The 13668-nt window shown below is 36.1% G+C and overlaps 1 protein-coding gene across 7 annotated transcripts in view; it reads right to left on the bottom strand.

The window, feature by feature from the left end:
• Positions 1–13668, bottom strand: part of ZNF280D (zinc finger protein 280D) — a 125837-nt gene that overhangs the window by 108709 nt on the left and 3460 nt on the right. For 5 of the 7 annotated variants that reach the window (XM_065940708.1, XM_065940710.1, XM_065940714.1 and 2 more), the window contains exon 2: positions 8859–9003. The exons of 1 other annotated variant lie outside the window; for it this stretch is intronic. The gene's annotated coding sequence lies outside the window, so the exon portion shown is untranslated. Of the gene's footprint in view, positions 1–8858; positions 9004–9753; positions 9885–13668 lie in introns of all 7 variants that reach the window. One more of the 7 variants, XM_065940709.1, reaches the window with a different exon arrangement.

Below are 13668 nucleotides of genomic sequence, written 5' to 3'. Positions count from 1 at the left end.
GGTAGCTTGTATGGAATTTGTATGGAAATTAAAAAAACCTCGAATAGCCAAAGCAATCTTGACAAGGAAGAATGGAACTGGAGGAATCAACCTGCCTAACTTCAGGCTCTACTACAAAGTCACAGTCATCAAGACAATATGGTACTGGCACAAAGACAGAAATATAGATCAATGGAACAGAATAGAAAGTCCAGAGATAAATCCACGTACCTATGTACACCTTATCTTCGACAAAGGAGGCAAGGATATACAATGGAAAAAAGACAACCTCTTTAACAAGTGGTGCTAGGAAAACTGGTCAACCACTTGTAAAAGAATGAAACTAGAACACTTTCCAACACCATACACAAAAATAAACTCAAAATGGATTAAAGATCTAAATGTAAGACCAGAAACTATAAAACTCCTAGAGGAGAACACAGGCAAAACAGTCTCCAACATAAATCACAGCAGGATCCTCTATGACCCACCTCCCAGAATATTGAAAATAAAAGCAAAAGTAAACAAATGGGACCTAATGAAACTTAAAAGCTTTTGCACAACAAAGGAAACTATACGCAAGGTGAAAAGACAGCCCTCAGAATGGGAGAACATAATAGCAAATGAAGCAACAGACAAAGGATTAATCTCAAAAATACACAAGCAACTCCTGCAGCTCAATTCCAGAAAAATAACCCAATCAAAAAATGGGCCAAAGAACTAAACAGACATTTCTCCAAAGAAGACATACAGATGGCTAACAAACACATGAAAAGATGCTCAATATCACTCATTATCAGAGAAATGCAAATCAAAACCACAATGAGGTACCATTACACGCCAGTCAGGATGGCTGCTATCCAAAAGTCTACAAGCAATAAATGCTGGAGAGGGTGTGGAGAAAAGGGAATCCTCTTACACTGTTGGTGGGAATGCAAACTAGTACAGCCACTATGGAGAACAGAGTGGAGATTCCTTAAAAAACTGGAAACAGAACTGCCATATGACCCAGCAATACCTCTTCTGGGCATACACACTGAGGAAACCAGATCTGAAAGAGACATGTGCACCCCAATGTTCATCACAGACTGTTTATAATAGCCAGGACATGGAAGCAACCTAGATGCCCATCAGTAGACGAATGGATAAGGAAGCTGTGTTACATATACACCATGGAATATTACTCAGCCGTTAAAAAGAATTCATTTGAATCAGTTTTAATGAGATGGATAAAACTGGAACCCATTATACAGAGTGAAGTAAGCCAGAAAGATAAAGACCAATACAGTATACTAACCCATATATATGGAATTTAAAAAGACGATAACCGTATATGCAAAACAGAAAAAGAGACACAGATGTACAGGACAGACTTTTGGACTCTGTGGAAGAAGGTGAGGGTGGGATATTCTGAGAGAATAGTATTGAAACAAGTATATTGTCAAGGGTGAAACAGATCACCAGCCCAGGTTGGATGCATGAGACAAGTGCTCGGGGCTGGTGCACTGGAAAGACCCAGAGGGATGGGATAGGAAGAGAGGCGAGAGGAAGGATAGGGATGGGGAACACATGTAAATCCATGACTGATTCACGTCAATGTATGGCAAAAACCACTACAATACTGTAATTAGCCTCCAACTAATAAAAATAAATGAAAAAAATTTAATTAATTAATTAATTAAATAAAAAATGAAGAACTATAAGAGCAGATCACAATTTCATTATTACACTGCAATTTATAAGCTATCACTTGCACATTTAGAAATCACTTTGTCATACAGGATCTTCACTACAGTAGTATTCCTTACAAAAGTTTAGCTTTTATAAAGCTAAATAAACGTTCTGGAATGTGGCAGCCAAATCTATCCTGTGATACTTTCATCTTTAAAAAAAAGCATTGATAAACTAGTTAAAACAGTTATTAACATAAAAAATGCTAAACCATCATATGCATATAACACACACCTATGATTTATCAACACTGCTAAATTGGATTTGTCACTTTTCTCCTCTCACAAATTTCCCCCAAAACTCAAACACTCACATCATTTCACTGACTTCAAAGCTTTGGTTTATGTTCTATTTTATTTTATAAATAGTTCTTTAGTCTTTGTCATTAATGGCATACTGAAATGGAGGTCTGTAATTTTAGAATCCTAATCCCAAATGAACAGAGCTTTAAGCAGTCAAAGTAGGTTCTTAACTATGAGTAACAACCTAGCATTTCCAATCCTTGTTTTATGATCTCTCAAGAATTTTCAACTATCTCAAGGAAATACTAGAAAATTAATTTTAATCTACTGTTTATTTATTTAGTATCATACAGTCTTTGGAGGAAGAAGAATCATGTTTAAAACTCAGCTTAACATTCATCACCTACTGAGTCTATCATGGAAATTAATTTTAACATGATTAGAAAAACAAGAGAATTATTATATCTAATTTGGCATTCTAAGACAAGTCACACGAACAGAAACCTTAAATCATAAGCAATAAACCTGTATATAATTGAGAGGCCCACAAAAATTTGGTTTCATAAATTCAGGTACTTAAATAAGAAATTTTATAAATTATTATAATTTTATTTTAAAACATTAAGCAGACAACATTTTAAATCAGTATTTCCTCGTTTTATGACTTTATTTTATTGTTAGAAAGCTAAGCATCTATCTTTTTCAGAATCAGTCTAGTTGTTACTGTTAAAAACCAGACTTATTCTTGAAAAGTGTACATTCCAACCAAACAAAATGCACAACTGAAAACATCTGACCACCAGCAGCTAAAATACTGCAGATAAAATATTGGGGGATCACAGAAACTCGAAAAAATATTTCATCAAATCTCACCCGATTTCTGAAACAGTCTAATTTTTATCTGAATTTTTATTCTGGAATTAGTCACTTCAAGAAATGGAGAAAAGGAACTTAAAAGGGGAGAATATGGATATATGTAGTTTTATATTTAAAAAAAAAATTTCAAATGTCATTTTACAAAAAGATGACTCATTTAGGAATCTTAAGAGTAAAGATGCAAACAGAGAAGAGCTGGGACTCAGTATGATGGAATAGTGGTCTACAAATGAGATCAGAACAAGGATAGCAAAATTTCAGATCTTTTAGCTAGGGCAAAAAGAGGGTGCCCTGGCTATTTCCAAGACTAAGACTGAAAAAGCAATTCGGCCAGCTTCTCCTGTCCATCTCCTAAACTTCATTTTCTGAAGGTAATCAAAGAATTAACACTTTAATCCTCTGAAATTAGGAGAAATCCAGAGAGATGCCTTAAGCATGTAGGGCATCAAAATATGCCACTCTGGCAATTAAGAAGGAAACACCAAAAAAGCTCTCTGCCCTCCCCCTACATGTCTAAAAGCAGAACATAATGTCCCATTGCAAAGGTCTTCCCCTTCCCTTCTCCCACTTCAGGAGGAGGAAAAACTATCATTATCACTGGAGACAGAAAGTCCCTGTCAAATGGCTCCGCACAAACAAACCTTGCTAAAATAGTCCTTATCTTCCATTAATTTCCCCCAAACACGTATGTACATTCCCTCAATTTATCACTCCTAGAAGCCCAAACCCTTTTTCCCTTGACCTTCCCCTTCTCTCCAAATTTATCACCTTTTAAAAAAACAATATGCTGAAGAAGCTGAAGTTGAACGGTTCTATGAAGACCTACAAGACCTTCTAGAACTAACACCCAAAAAAGATGTCCTTTTCATCATAGGGGACTGGAATACAAAAGTAGGAAGTCAAGAGAAAACTGGAGTAACAGGCAAGCTTGGCCTTGGGGTATAAAATGAAGCAGGACAGAGGCTATCAGAGTTGTGCCAAGAAAATGCACTGGTCATAGTAAACACCTTCTTCCAACAACACAAGAGACGACTCTACACAGAGACATAACCATAAACCTAACAGATGGTCAATACTGAAATCAGACTGATTATATTCTTTGTTGACGAAGATGGAGAAATTCTATACAGTAAGAAAAACAAAGACTTGGAGTTGACTGTGGCTCAGATCATGAACTCCTTATTGCAAAATTCAGACTTAAATTGAAGAAAGTAGGGAAAACCACTAGACCATTCAGGGATGACCTAAATCAAATCCTTATAATTATATAGTAGAAGTGACAAATAGATTTAAGGGTTTAGATTTCATAGACAGAGTGCCTGAAGAACTAGGGACAGAGGTTCGTAACATAGTACAGGAGGCAGTGATCAAAACCATCCCCAAGAAAAAGAAATGCAAAAAGGCAAAATGGCTGTCTGAGGAGGTCTTACAAATAGCTGAAAAGAAGAGAACTGAAAGGCAAAGGAGAAAAGGAAAGATTTATCCATCTGAATTCAGAGTTCCAGACAACAGCAAGGAGAGATAAGAAACTCTTTCTAAGTGATCAGCGCAAAGAGATAGAGGAAAACAATAGAATGGGAAAGACTAGAGATCTCTTCAAGAAAATTAGACATATCAAGGGAACATTTCATGCAAAGATGGGCTCAATAAAGGACAGAAACAGTAGAGACATAAAAGAAGCAGAAGATATTAAGAAGAGGTGGAACGGATATACTATACACTATACAAAAAAGATGTTCATGACCCAGATAACCACCATGGTGTGATCCTTCATCTTGAGCCAAACATACCGGAGTGTGAAGTCAAGTAGGCCTTAGGAAGCATCACTACAAACAAAGCTAGTGGAGGTGATGGAATTACAGCTGAGCTATTTCAAATCCTAAAAGATGATGATGTTCAAGTGCTGTACTCAATATGCCAGCAAACTTGGAAAACTCAGAAATGGCCACAGGACTGGAAAAAGTCAGTTTTCATTCCAATACCAAAGAATGGCAATGCCAAAGAATGCTTAAACTACAGGACAATTGCACTCATTCCACATGAAAGGAAAGTAATGCTCAAAATCCTTCAAGTTAGGCTTCAACAGTATGTGAACCAAGAACTTCCAGATGTTCAAGCTAGATTTAGAAAAGGCAGAGGAATCAGAGATCAAATTGTCAACATCTGCTGGATCACAGAAAAAGTTAAAGAATTCCAGAAAAACATCTGTTTCTGTTTCATTGACTATGCTAAAGCCTTTGACTGTGTGGATCACAACAAACTGTGGAAAATTCTTCAAGAGATGGGAATACCAGGCTACCTTACCTGCCTCCTGAGAAATCTGTATGCAGGTCTGGAAGCAATAGTAAGAACCGAACATGGAACAACGCATTGGTTCCAAATTGGGAAAGGAGTACGTCAAGGCTGTATATTGTCCCCCTTTTTATTTAACTTATATTCAGAGTACATCATGCAAAATGCTGGGCTGGAAGAAGCACAAGCTGGAATCAAGACTGCCAGGAGAAATATCAATAACCTCAGATATGCAGATGTCACCACCCTTATCGCAAAAAGAGAAGAGGAACTAAAGAGCCTCTAGATAATGGTGAGAGAGATGAGTAAAAAAGCTGGCTTAAAACTCAACATTCAAAAAATGAAGAGCCTGGCATCCAGTCCCATCACTTCATGGCAAACAGATGGGGAAACGATGAAAAGAGTGACAGATTTTATTTTCTTGGGCTCCAAAATCACTGCGGACAGTGACTGCAGCCACGAAATTAAAAGACACTTGCTTGTTGGAAGAAGAGCAATGACAAACCTAAACAGCATATTAAAAAGCAGAGACATTACTTTGCCTACAAAGGTCTGTATAGTCAAAGCTATGGTTTTTCCAGTAGTTATGTTCAGATGTCAGAGCTAGACAGTAAAAAAGGCTGAGCGCCAAAGAACTGATGTCTCTGAACTGCGGTGCTGGAGAAGACTCTTAAGTGTCCCTCAGACAGCAAGAAAATCAAATCAGTCAATCCTAAAGGAAATCAATCCTTAAAATTCATTGGAAGGACTGATGCTAAAGCTGAGGCTCCAATACTCTGGCCACCGGATGGGCAGAGCCAACCATTGGAAAAGACCCTGATGCTGGGAAAGACTGAAAGCAGGAGGAGAAGGGGACAACAGAGGATGAGATAGTTGGATGGCATCACCGATTCAATGAATATGAGTTTGAGCAAACTCCGGGAGAGGTGAGGGACAAGGAAGCCTGGCGTGCTGCAGTCCATGGGGTCGCAAAGACTCAGACACCATTGAGCGACTGAACAACAACAAACTGGTTTATGCAAAAGAGAACTTATAGACTCCTTTACAGAATTAGGTGTAGGCACATTTTAAACAATCATAGGTAATCCTGGTGGTTCTCTCTCCACCTCTAGGTTTCACTTCCTCTATTCTGATTCTATCCTCAGAAAGGGTCCTTCTATTGTGAATGACTACAGCAGCTCAGGACCTCCCTGGAGGTTCAGTGGTTAAGAATCCACCTGACAATGCAGGAGACACGGGTTTGATCCCTAGTCAGGAAGATCCCCTGGAGAAGGAAATGGCAACCCACTCCAGTATTCTTGCTTGGGAAATCCCATGGACATAGGAGCCTGGCAAACTACGTGGGGTTGCAAAAGAATAGGACATGATTTAGTGACTAAACAACACCGTCACCAAGAACAAACAGCAGCTCCAAATAACACCTTCCAACATTTAAGACTTGGACAATGATAAGAGGACCAGCCCTGACTCAAGTTGACTGGTTTGGCTAAAGTCATATGCTCTTCCCTAAACCAATCACTATTGATCCCCCTGGTAACAGACACACAACCACAAGGTAACTACTGGAAGAAGGGATGGTTCCCCAAGGGAAAAATCAACAGGTATGTTACCCAGGTAAGGGACTTAAAGGTGAATGGATGTTGAGTAGCAAAAACAACAAACGCCTACTAGCAGAAATTAGAATTAAAGCTTTGTCCCAATCAAACAACTAAGATTTCTAACCTAGAAAAAACATAAGACTGGGTCAGGGGTACAAAAGTGAAAGCTGTTTACAGATATTTTAAAGTCTGTCGTAAGAAAAAAGGCAAGAGGAAGACTCGATCCTGTGGCTCAACTGATGATAATAACAACAATAACAACACTGCTAATACTTACTTGTTTTTAAGTAAACCAGAGAATTTCATTCCTGGTTTGAGCTTAAAAACAACTACTTAGTTCATTATATACTACTATAAGTTATAATAATTGTAAGTTATTATGTGTAATAACAATTATCATTACCATTTGCTAATTAATTAAACACACTCATTATTTCATCTAATCCTCAAAAACCTCTATGACACTATTACTATCCTTGCTTTATAGCTGTGGAAATCCAATTACAGAGGTTAAGTACCTGGCCCAAAGAAACACAATTAAGTGGTTGAGCAAGGATTCAAACCCAGGCACTTCAAAGGCCAAAGATTTCAACCACATACTATTTGCCTACACCAAGAACAAAATCAGGGTAATAGGGAGGCAGATTCTATATACGAAACAATCAGCAGTTAAAATATCAGGAAATTAGATGAACATGAGATGTGATAGATCACTAAAGAAAAATGAAAAATTCAAGCATTACGCAATTGAAAACAATCACTTTCAAGATTCCCCAAGGATCCTTCCAACTTGAATATTGTAAACATATTCATCTAGCATACATAAATTTTTTGCCTAGACTGAAAGAAAAAGGGAATTTACTATTACTTCAGTTAAAAAAAAAAAAACTGCCCTAATTGAAAAAGTTGCATTATTAAAGTTCATCTTAGGAGTCAGAAATGAAGAATTTTAGTAATCTACCTACTATACCTAAATATTTTCTAGAAACTCTCAAGTACAATGTAACAAATGAAACTGTCATCCTTTTGCACTTTTTTCAATGTTTCCCTCTTTCATTCATCGTTATCTTATCAATTCCTCAGTTCTATAGTCTTCCTTCAAAATATTTCTCACAACCAACCTTGCCTTTCCATTTGTAAGTACTTGTTCAGGCCCTAAGAACTGCACACCTATATCAACATATTACAAGATTCACTTTATATTGTCTCTCAGCATCCAGATCTGCTTTCATTCATTCAATACAAAAGCATCAAATTATCAGTTCCCTGAAATAATGCCTTTATTGTGTCACTTATCAATTCCAAACTCAATAATTTCACCAATACAGGCAGAGCTGGGTTATCCCAGTGCCAGAGGCTTCCAGAATGCAGTGAAGCACAGAATAAGCCAAATGCTCTAGGAGCTGGCACTGCCACTAGAAGTCGTGCAGCTTGGCTTGCACTGTCTAACCGAAGGAGAAGAGAACACATAATTCTGAACTAGAAAGGCTGAGGCTGAAGTGAAGGAAGACCAAAGCATCATATCTTACAAAAAATATGCACTGTCTGGTACCCAGTAATTATTACAATGACTGAAATGAACTTTTTCTAAGACTCAATTTTCTCATCTATAAAGGACAGGTGATAATAATACCACTCATCTCCAAACAGCATTTGTTTTGAGGATGAAATATAATCATGAAACACATTATAATCAACAAAACACTACATTAAAAAAAATGAAATAAACCTTGCACCTCATTTTATGTCCTTGGATATGTTCTAGTGTCTCCCAGTTTAGAGTCTATGGGAACTTGAACAGAATTTGTATCCTACTGTTGTGTGAAAATTGTATAAATCTTAATTATGTTGAACTGGTTCATGGTGCTTTTCAGGTCTACTATATTCTACTTTTCTATATATTTATTCTACTAATTTTTGAGAGTTTGATACTGAAACTCCAACTAACAATCTTACTCTATTTAAAAAAATTGTAAAGTACAGTGGAACTATAATCTGTATTTTTCAAGTCTCCTATAAATGCATTATTATACTTATAGAATTTTTAAAAATTTTAAATAAAGAAATGAAAGATTAGAAAGATACCTTCCTCTCTAAAGAACATAAATACTAACAATGTAGTGTCAATTTTCTTATTTACCTTTTTCTATTCAATAAAGTTGGGAGATTATTTATTTTTCCTCATGGAATTTAACAAAGCCACTTCCATGTTGCACTTTTTTCCATAAGGACCTTTCTATCAGCAGTCAGCAATCCGAAAGTTGAAAGTCAGATAATCTTAAACCCTAAACAGGAAAAGCAAAATGAGTGAGTTAACAAAAGGGATAGGGATTAGGATATATCTAAAACTCGAAGACTGCTCCCAAACACTCCAGGTTTCGCTTCTCAAACTTGCCAAAGGTTAAGAACAAATACCTACAAAATAAGGAATATAGGATAAAGCCTTCGAAACAAGGAGCAAATTATGTCGTAGAATAACAATATTTGCATTGGTTAATATCCCTCAATAAAAAGACATTCACGTCATGCTGAAGAAATCAAATCTGGCCAAAAAAAAAACCCAACAGTTTTGCTGTTGATTTGCAGTTGATTTGCTAAGGATGAAACCTACAAACTCAACCTGAGAAAATTAACAAATATATATTAATTTACTTAAAAGTGACTATAACAAACCCACTGCATATTAACACAAATACTTTTATGAAAAATAGCTGTATTTTCCAAAACAAAAATTTAGAGGATGGCACTGTTTTCCATTTTTGCAAATCTTATTAATTTTAATACCTGTGTTCAGAGGGAGCTGAATTCCCTTATCTGCTTCTGTATTCAATCTGTTATACTACCTTGTTCTGTTGAAGTGAGGGAAATCCAGCTTCATAGGATGTTAATATCAATAGATACAGGGTAAAGAGAAGGCCTTGTAGAACCCTTACTCCATTAGCGATGGAATGCAAAGTGGAAAACTATTATAATGGTAGTAGGAGGCAAGCAGGTTTCACGTGTGAGTTGGAAGGCAGTGGAACTCTGTATCTTACCATCCAAATTAACCATCAACCTTCAGCATACTATCAGAGTCCATAGGAACAGTTTCAGTTTTAATTTTCTTTCTTTAGCAGTTCTAGTTCTAAAAATTGACATTTTATGAATTCCATTGTTTCCGAGAGATCTTCAAACAACAAAGGGAAAATTTACTTATTACTTTAAAATAGAATAAAACTCATTCTACCTTATAATTACTATGTGAGCCCATAGAATACTTTTATAAATCTAAGATACATTATGGAATCTGAGTGGTATTATTTTTCCTGCACCTTAAAATATTTTGCTAATTCCTTCATCCTAGGTATTATCTCACTACTGAGCATCAATTTTTCCCAACTATGCTTTTTTAAAAAGAAAAAACTAAAATAAGAAAACAGAAGAATGATTTAACTGCCTAGAAGGAAAATGCAAAAGTGAAATAAATCATCACTAATACATTATGTTTTGCCTTTCTCCTCTTCTTTGAGTTTTCCTGTTGTTTGGCACAAAATACTGCATCAGCTTCCAAAAAGGTAATGGAGGCATTATCATTGTAATCTGTGTCAGAAAGGAAAGACTTTACTTCTACCCTTTCAGGATGCAATATCTGCGGCCTATGAACTAAATTAACAAAAGACAAGTCAACAGGAGAAAAAACACATTAATTTTTATTAATATTTACATATACTAGAGTTCACAGAAAAGAAGTAAAACTCAAAGAAGCAGTTAGATTCAGAGTATAATCATTTAAACAAAGAAAAGGGAATTGGGGCTTTAAGAGACAATAAATTATGTGTGGGAGGGAGATTAGCAACCATGTGGTAGAACTAATGGGAGGTGAGGGTTATTTTTGTTGAGTCTGTTTATGCAAACTCATCTCAGTATCAACTCTCCATCTTAAATAGTAAGAGTCACTCTTCCCTTTCTAGGAGGGTGATGGGAAAACCTTCAAAAAAGAAATGTATGCCCTGCTTTTAGGCAGTTGATGTGGGGGGCAGGGGGAGGGGGTTGGTGGTGACTCTTACTGCAATTCCACATTTGTTGATTCTCAATTACCTTCCACTCAAGAAAATCCTTATGTCAAAGTGGCGTATTTTAGGGGGCAGATCCTTTCATCAGCTTCTAGTTTTCATCGACTATGGTTAAGAACTCAGAACTTGGGGCTTCACTGGTAGCTCAGAGGTAAAGAATCCGCTTGCCAATGTAGAAGCCATGGGTTGGATCCTTGGTCCGGAAAGATCCCACATGCCACTAAGCAACAAAGTCCACGTGCCACAACTACTGAACCTGTGCTCTAGAGCCTGGAAACCTCAACTACTGAAGCCCATGTGACCCAGGTTCAGCAAAGAGAAGCCATTGCAATAAGAAGCCCACACACCACAACCGGAGACTGGCCCCCACTCAGTGAAACTAGAGAAAAAGCCCTTGAAGCAACAATGGTCCAGCATAGCCAATAAATAAAGAACTCAGAACTTTTAATTTTCTGTCCATAATGGAACAGAAGAAAACTGACAGAGGAGGCATTTCAAAATTATTAGATGAACCTAAAGAAGCACTTCAGACTGTAACAATGACAGTGAAATTTGGGAACTCTCAGGCTAAGTCTAGATTAGACTAAGTCCCTAGACAGATTTTCTCAAACTCAAAAATGAGTAAACAATGTATTTTTAAAAACTAAAAGGAAATACAGTATTCTCATTCAGCAGGAAAGGCTTCATCATGCAAAATTTTTATAAGAACGCAAAAGGATATGTGACAGTATTCTTTCATCCTTCATGTTTGTGGACTAAAATTTAACTTGATACAGTTCTTAAGTGGAGAAGTATTAAATGCGTATGTATACAATGGTGACTAGAAAGAAACAGACAATGCAGAAAATTTTTTAATTCGCTGGATTATTCTAATTGGTGTCTACAAATCTAAAACTGGAAATACTTGCAATTAGGAAGTAAAGATGGCCATCTTCCCTTCAGCAAAATTTTAAACCATACAATTTTTCAAAAAATTCTTGAAGTATTGCATTCAAGGATGCACACTGCAAAAAGAAGACCCAGAAGGAATGATAAGAACAAACCTACTAGGGAAGTATTTGAAATCTCAAATCACTATGTTCCAGATTCATGTATGACAATTGAAGAATAAGTCATATGCAGACAATGTTGCCTATTTTAAGTAAACTTTAAACCTGGAAAACACAGACTGAAACTCTAAGCAACATACAACAGTGTAACACTGTACGCTTGAAAAATGCATAGAGTGATTCAGAAAAGGGATGAGAGCAGAACCAAAAGCATCACAAGAACTAACAAAAGAATCTGAAAAATTCTGTCAGAAATACTTGTGACAAATTTTTGTAAGTTTAGAATTGGCTTAGTATTATCTAGCAAGAAACTTTCCTTAGTTGGCAGTATCAGAAAGAACAAGGTTGAACTTCTGTGAAATTTCACAAATGAAAAGCAAGAGAAGTTAATTGCACATAATCTGGTTTTCAAACATATTTAATGATTCTTACAGTCCTAAGAAAAATTAGTACTCTCAGGACTTCCCTGGTGGTCCCATGGTTAAGAATCCACCTTCTAACTCGGGGGATGTGGGATCAATCCCTAGGTGGGGGACTAAGATCCCAGATGTCACAACCAGAGAAAGCCCACACACTACACAACCAAAAAATTTAAATATATAAAATAATTTTAAAATTAAAAAAAAAAAACTAGAACTCTTCTCAGCTCAATGCATTCTCAAATACCAATGAGTTTTTTAAAACCCTGTATAAGTTAACCTGGAGAAAGTTATATTATACAAAAAGACTAAAGGAGGGATAGATACTGATTAAGAAAGTCAGGACCTATCCATGAGCTGAACAACACAGGGTTTAGGCCCTGCTCAGTTGAAAATCAGTGTGTAATAGCTGACACCTCTGTATGAATGATTCCAAATACTTGGATTCAACCCAACTGCTGATCATATAATACTGCAGCATTTTTACTGAAAAAGAAAATCCACGTGGACCTGAAGTTCAAGCTCATGTTGTTCAAGGGTCAACTATACTTAAAAAATGACTTGAAGATGATGGTCTATGACTAATATTACTATCATTATATGAAGAAAGCTTCAATTACAAAACCATAAGTTACCAAGAACATTCCTCATGCAACTAGGAAAAGCACTTATGGGAACTCTTAAGAGAATTCTATCTCACCCTCTAACCAAAATATTCTAAGGTCTAAGTGGGAAGAATAAGGGAAGATACTCTTTGTGTGAATAAAAAAACTGAAAAAAAAAAAATCATGTTACAAATACAGTATTTGTCAAGAGACCTCAAATGTGATGCATATTAATTGTAGGGGTAGTATTTAATTAGATGCATGAAGTGTATTTTCTATTTCTTATTTCTAAGTACACACAAAGAAATGTTATATTGAAATTCTTATTAAAAGTTCAAATAAATTGTTTTACATCATTCCTTTGTTGTTGTTTAGTCGCTCAGTCATGTCCAACTTTTTGCAACCCCATGGACTGGAGGCCACCAGGCTCCTCCATCCATTGGATTTCCTAAGCAAGAATACTAAAGTGGGTTGTCATTTCCTTCTCTAGGGGATCTTCCCAACCCAGGGATTGAACCTGCATCTTCTGTACTGGCTGGCAGGTTCTTTACCACTGAGTCACCAGGGAAGCCCACATTACCCCTCTATCCTTTTGTAAATTATATAAATTACATGATGATATAAAATTATATAAAATAGCTTAAAATGTTTAAAAAATAATTCCTTTTGATCTAGAAATAAAGATTGATAATATTTTTTCCTGGTATAATGAGAATTAATCAAAACTACTACTTTGGAAAATCAATAAAAATTTCAAGCACACATTTTTGATACAAGTTACCAAGTAAATCAAGTCATTATATATATCTTTAAAACAATTTGACT

Source organism: Muntiacus reevesi, chromosome 7, assembly GCF_963930625.1.
Source record: "Muntiacus reevesi chromosome 7, mMunRee1.1, whole genome shotgun sequence".
NCBI classification, from domain to species: Eukaryota; Metazoa; Chordata; class Mammalia; order Artiodactyla; family Cervidae; genus Muntiacus; species Muntiacus reevesi.
This window is presented reverse-complemented; position numbering and strand designations above follow the sequence as displayed.